Source organism: Carassius auratus, chromosome 16 (genome assembly GCF_003368295.1).
Source record: "Carassius auratus strain Wakin chromosome 16, ASM336829v1, whole genome shotgun sequence".
In the NCBI taxonomy this organism is placed as follows: domain Eukaryota; kingdom Metazoa; phylum Chordata; class Actinopteri; order Cypriniformes; family Cyprinidae; genus Carassius; species Carassius auratus.
In genome coordinates this window covers 20,465,918-20,473,383 of record NC_039258.1, presented here as the reverse complement: position 1 = coordinate 20,473,383, position 7,466 = coordinate 20,465,918, and positions in this window count along the sequence as shown.

The window sequence follows — 7,466 nt, the reverse complement described above, 5'->3', positions numbered from 1 at the left end:
AGTGGGGACATGCTTCTCTTTCTTCGGGCCATCCTGGGAGCACAAGGACATTGAAACTCATCCAGAGAAGGTTTTGGTGGCCCAACATGCAACGAGACGTTCGGGCTTTTGTTGCTGCATGTGCTGTGTGTGCCCAGAACAAGGAACCCAGAAGCCACCCTCATGGCCTGTTGCACCCACTACCCATCCCTAGACGCCCCTGGTCCCACATATCTTTGGACTTTGTAACTGGTCTACCCAAGTCTCAAGGTAACTCTGTAATTCTGGTGGTGGTAGACCGATTTTCTAAAGCCTGTCACCTAATACCATTACCCAAGATTCCCACAGCAGGCCAGACTGCGGAATTGTTGATGCAACATGTTTTCAGAATCCATGGCTTTCCCCAAGATATGGTGTCTGACCGGGGATCACAATTCACCTCCCGATTCTGGAGGTCTTTCGGTAACCTCATTGGGGCATCCATTAGCCTGTCCTCTGGATTTCACCCCCAATCAAATGGACAGACTGAGAGGGTCAACCTGGAGCTCTCAGTTGATCTGGGCTGAGTTTGCACACAACACTTTACACCACTCTTCCTTAGGCATGTCCCCTTTTGAATGTCAGTTTGGTTCCCCATCTAGGAAACCCCCTCCACTTCCTCGCATCATTGGGGGTCAGCCGGCCTATACCGTGAGTCGACTGTTGGACTCTCGCCAGGTCCGTGGGAAGACCCAGTATCTTGTGGACTGGGAGGGGTATGGCCCAGAGGAGCGGTCCTGGGTGCCAGCCCGAGATATCCTCGATCCAGATCTCATCAGGGAGTTCCGCCGTCATGGTCAACATCGCTAAGGGAACGTCAGGAGCCGTTCTTGGAGGAGGGGCTCCTGTAAGGCTCCAGCCTCTAGTTGCTGCCCATGTAATGACTCTCCCAACCATTAGTTGGCGCTGCCACTCATGAGGTGTAATGACTCTCCCATCCACTAGGTGGCCCAGCCATTGTAGAACTCTCTGGGTCATCACTAATTAGGAATTTATTTCTACCACCTGCTGGTCATTATCTTGTTGGTGTTCTGCCTATTTAAGTGTGCCTCTTCCTTAGACTTGTGTTCAATCTTGAGCTAACCTATCGTGTGTAATCCTTGCCTAGAAAGTCAAGTTTGTTAAACTTCTGGTTTTGTTACTGTTCTTCTTTTGTTTTGTATTTTCACTGAGGAAGCACGGCTTCTCTTATGTTGTTCTTTGGGAACTTAGAGCCTACAGTAAAACCCTTTTGTTTGATCGACAAAGCCTGCTTGTTATCCTTCTGCTCTTGGGTCCAACCAATATCTATCACTCACCATAGCCCCGTGGTAAACAGGGAGCTCAGTTGACTAGAAGACCTGAGTTCGATTCCAGCTTCAGACACCCATTACAGACACACACACATATACATAAAATATGAGACACCAATGTTTCTGGAGTTGAAGACACATGCTTATTACATAACAGTTTTATTTTCCTATTTTGGTTAATGTAAATGATTATTTTCCTATTTTGGTTAATGTAAATGATTATTTATTTTATTTTTAGATTAACTGCCTTTTTTTTCCAATGCATTGTTAGATGCCAGTGTTTCCTGTCATAGCTATGCAACTATTTGATTTCAAAAACAGTATCATAACTATTAAACTATATCTTATGATTTTAAATCTGTATTTAACCTCAGAAAGAGGTAAAAGAAGTACAACTAAATATTACATTTAAAATAAGGTAATTTGTAATCTGTAACCTATAACATTTCCAAAGTAACCTTCCCAACACTGGACCTGACACCTTGCAACTCAGACAAAGATATTTGACAAAATCAGACTAATATAAACTCATATTGGATTTTAAAGGGTTTTCTTGCCTAAAACACAATCCTTAAAAAAAAAAAAAAAAACTGTAATAACAGATTGCAAAATAATAATAATAATAATAATAATAATAATAATAATAATAAAAGTTTTGATTTGCAGATTGATATTTTTACTATATATATTGTAAAATAAAGTTAATGTTAAATTAATAATTTTTATTTCTGGAAAAAGAAAATAGGAGTAACTTCTGTAATGAAAAATTTCATTAAATCAGGAGTCTGTTTTCAGCTTTTAAACATCAAAATCATGATGCCCTTCAATAATATAACTGAACATTTAGAATTATGTCCCATGTCCCAGGAAAATTAATTAAATCTGAATATATATATATTTTTTTTAATAATGTATTTACAGACGTTAAATATTGAATGGGGTCAAATTGACCCCAAAGTTAATAAGAGGATTAACTCAGTGAATGAGAGCTGAGCTTTCATTATGGAGTTTGTTATCAACTGTCCCAATAAAAAGTTCTTCTAATAACCTCTGTTATTGGACAAACTGCTTGTGGTTAAGCTTCTATTAGCCATTTTTCTTTTTTTTTCATACATCTTAATGAATTTGGTATGAAATGTACTCAAGCTCTTTTTAACTGATTTGTGTAGAGATCGTATGAAACAGGAGACAATTCCTTTAATGCTTTGAAATGTTTTACCCTTCTACACGTGACACTAGTTAATAATTTAATCATAACTAAAACAATTAAAATGTTCAGTTCTACTTTCAGCAGAGTGAGCAAAATAAATTATGAAGTTATCATGAAATTTAATAAAATTGTGTTTTAACCTTAGTGTTTTCTGTTGCATAATTTAAAAACAGTTTGTCCCCAAAACAAACCTGCATACAGAGAACTGGCCTACTAACAATCAGCCCTGCAAGACCATTCTGATGAACCAGCATCACCAGCTCCATTTTGCTTGAGAACAGCATGGATATGCTGGTCCACCAGCTAGACCAGTTCTATACCAGCATTAAGCAGTATAAAATAGCACTATATCAGCATAAACCAGCTCTATACCTACATAAACCAGCACTATACAATACAACCACCAACCAGCCTAAACAAGCATAAACAAGCACTATACCAGAATTAACCAGTGTAAACTACATGGGGACCCATGCAGGTTAATTCTCCAAACACACACATGCATCACCTTGCTTATGTATAAACTGGAATCTGGGATCTGGAAGGAGGACCCAATTGCAGAGTGAATAACAAGGGGTTTATTGACAGAACAGATTGATAAAAGAGGGTTGTGAAGTGCAAAAGAGATACTACAACAGGAGTTCAATAACAGAGGGGGAGGCAAGACCAGGCTGATGAAGAAAACCCAAACGAGGCACCATAGAGCAGAGCTCAGATACTTGTTAACCACCAACTTTTGAAGCAGACCAAGTGCCAGGCAGGTAGAACCAGTGGCAGGATATGATCAGGACAGGAGCTCGAACACAAAGAGACAAGACAGGACAAAAGCTCCACAGGAAAAAAATTACCCCACAGTAAGGGAATAAAAATAAGTTATAAAGAGTAAAGTAATAATAAATAAATACTTACTAACTTAACCAATACACTAACTTGAAGATCAAACTAAATACAAAAACCAAACATCAGGATAGAAAAAAATGAATATTGAAAGCAAAAAAAAAACAAACAAAAAAAACAAGAACAAACAGATTGCTAGTACAAGGAGCTAGACAAGAACAGGGAACTACACAGGACTAGACAAACCAAGGGCACAAGACCAACCAGGCAGGCAGGGAGGGAGAGACAGACACATACTCAGCCATATCCACAGACAGAAACAAAGACTGTGACAGAAGGGGTGAGAATGACCACAAAACAACAAAGACAATAGGGCAAAGGGCACTATAAATGGGGAGGAAATTACAAAAGGGACAGGTGAGTACCATTAGACAAACAAGGCTAACAAGAGTGTGTGGTAAAGAGGGAACAAGGAGGAGGGGATAAGGAAGCACATGGTCAAGAAAACAAACAAGGCCATGTGCAAACACAAGACAAAGAGTGTCAGTGCAAAACCCTGACATAAACAAGACACCATAATAAGTTTTGCATGCAAATGGAACTATATAACGTATAACTTACCACTGCTGCTGCTGCTGCTGCAAAAAAAGAAAATCCACTTTAAATTGATTGAAAGTGATATGAGCGAGCACTTGATATAGACACTTTTGCCTTTGATTCATCACCAAAGTTGTACCAATATGACTGACCCAACAACTTTACACAAGATCTTCAACTTTACACAAAATATTCAAGAAGAATCAAAGCAACCACGAACAAATAGCCATTTCACCTTTAATTCATATCTGGACGTCTTCATGAAGCTAAGCAAAGTTTCTTAAATTTTTTTGCCTAGTGCTATGTTGGCAATTATGCTTCAGACATTGTTCATTGTTCAAAGCTAATTGTTCAGTTATGTTTGCTAGGCATGCCATCGTATTACCACACTGGTAACACTGCCAGTTAAATATACCCACAAGCCTTGTTAATCTGTTGTCAAGGTTGTCGATATGAACAGGCTGCTGCTTCAGTTTCATCTGTTGGGAATGCTTCCATCAAACTTATCAGACTATTTCCAACAAACTGTGTTTAAATCAGCGTGCTGTTAACACCACGTCTACTCCGTGTGTTTCTCTGCACAGGCCCGGTGCACCGGGACACGAACTTCCCAGATGTCCTTCACTCCGGAGCGGGGACACCATGGACCCTGGATTCATCCGCAGTGTGGACACGAGCCAGGCCCAGGGCGACGACTTCTCCCCCTCCGATCTTCAAGATCTCCACCCAGAACTGCTTCACTCCCCTCCGTGAGACGGGACGCGACGCTGTGATCATCGGAGACTCCATCATCCAACACGTCCATGCTACATTAGCCGAAGGTAAAGTGCACACTCATTGTTTCCCTGGTGCTCGTGTTCTCGATGTTTCTGTGCAGATACCCACGATCCTGAAGGCCGACGAGAGCCCCATAGCTCGTGCTTTATGCCGGGGTTAACAACACCACGCTGTGGCAGACGGAGATGCTGAAGAGGGACTTCAGGAGCCTGATCGAGACGGTTCGCAGCACGATGCCCGCGGCGATGATCGTCGTGTCAGGACCACTGCCCATGTATCGGCGAGGACACGAAAGGTTCAGTAGACTTGTTGCTTTAAATTAATGTTTGTTGTCATGGTGTAAAGGACAGAAACTGCTATTTGTTAATAACTGGAATCTTTTCTGGGAGTGTCCTGGGCTGTTTCGCGCTGATGGATTGCACCCCAGAAGAGTCGGAGCGGAACTGCTCTCTGACAACATCTCCAGGACACTTCGCTCCACGTGACTAGTAAGACAATTCTCAAATAACTATTATGATGACTTTTGTTCCACCCGATTAAATGATAAAAGTACTTGTGCTGTACAATCTATTAAGACTGTGTCTGTTCCCCAAATAGTGAGGTCAAAATATAAATTTAATGTAGGATCTAGAAAAAATCTTATCGTGATTAAACCAGAAACATGTAAAGTAAATGAACAAAAACAATTTTTAAAGTTTGGGCTCATAAATATTACACAAAGCACCTATTGTAAATGTAACGATCACAGATAATAGTTTTGATGTACTCTCCTTGACTGAAACCTGGCTAAAACCAAATGATTATTTTGAACTAAATGAGTCTACTCCACCAAACTACTGTTATAAGCATGAGCCCTGTCAGACTGGTCGTGGCGGAGGTGTTGCAACAATATATAGTGAATTTCTCAATGTTACCCAGAAAACAGGATACAGGTTTAACTCATTCGAAATATTTCTGCTTAATGTCACACTGTCAGACATGAAAAATAAATCTAATGTATATCTTGCTCTGGCTACTGTGTATAGACCACCAGGGCCGTATACAGAATTCCTAAAATAATTTGCAGATTTCCTCTCAGACCTTCTGGTTACAGTTGATAAGGCGCTAATCATAGGAGATTTTAATATTAACGTTGATAATACAAATGATTCATTAGGACTTGCGTTTACTGACCTACTAAACTCTTTTGGAGTTAAGCAAAATGTCACCGGGCCCACTCATCGTTTTAATCATACACTAGATTTAATTATTTCGAATGGAATCGATCTTACTGATATAGATATCATACCTCAAAGCGATGATTTTACAGACCATTTCCTTGGATTGTGCATGCTGCGTATCACTGATATTAACTATATGTCTCAGTGTTACCATCTTGGCAGAACTATTCTTCCAGCCACCAAAGACAGATTCACAAATAAACTGCCTGATTTATCTCAACTGCTATTTGTACCCCAAAATACACTTGAATTAGACGAAATGACTGACAACATGGGCACTTTTTTCTCAAATACATTAGAAGCTGTTGCCCCCATCAAATTGAAAAAGGTTAGAGAAAAACGTACTGTGCCATGGTATAACAGTAATTAATACTCACTCTCTCAAGAAAGTAACTCGTAGTCTTGAACGCAAATGGAGAAAAACTAACTTGGAAGTTTTTAGAATTGCATGGAAAAACAGTGTGTCCAGCTATAGACAGGCTCTAAAATCTGCTAGGGCAGAGCATATACAGTACACAAACTCATAAAAAATAACCAAAACAATCCAAGGTTTTTATTTAGCACAGTGGCTAAATTAACAAATGACCAGACGCCACCTGATTCAAATATTCCACCTACGTTTAATAGTAATGACTTTATTAATTTCTTCACTGATAAAATAGATAACATTAGAAATACAATAGCGAATGTAGATCCTACAGCGTCTAACACTTTTTCATCCATCACATCCAAAGAAAAGCTGCAGTGCTTGACAACTATACGACAGGAAGAGCTAAATAAACTTATCACTGTATCTAAACCAACAACATGTTTATTAGATCCTCTACCCAATAAATTACTGAATGTTACCTTAGTTGTTACCTGTAGCCGAAGAACCGCTTCTCAGTATTGTTAACTTGTCGTTAACTTTAGGTCACCAAAACCATTTTAGCTGGCGGTTATTAAGCCTCTTATTAAGAAACCAAAACTAGATCCTAGTGAACTGGCAAATTATCGGCCCTATTTCAAATTTTCCATTTATGTCTAAAATTTTAGAAAAAGTTGTGTTGTATGAAGTTTTTCAGTCAGGTTTCAGGCCCTACCATTGCACAGAAACTGCACTTGTTAAAATTAAAAATGACCTGCTTCTTACGTCAGATCAAGGCTGCATCTCATTGCTAGTTTTACTTGATCTTAGTGCTGCGTTCGACAATATAGATCATGACATACTCATAGATTGATTACAAACCTATACAGGTATTCAAGGGCAGGCTCTAAGATGGTTTAGATCCTACCTGTCCAATCACTACCATTTTGTTTATTTAAATGGGGAGTCATCTAATTTATCACCAGTAAAATATGGAGTGCCATAAGGATCCGTCCTAGGTCCCCTTCTATTTTCAATATACATGTTGCCCCTTGGTAATATTATTAGAAAATTGAAAACGACGAGACCAGATTCAACTTCTAAATTATCTAAGCTAACAGAGTGTTAAAAATGTAAAAGATTGGATGACCTATAATTTTCTCCAATTA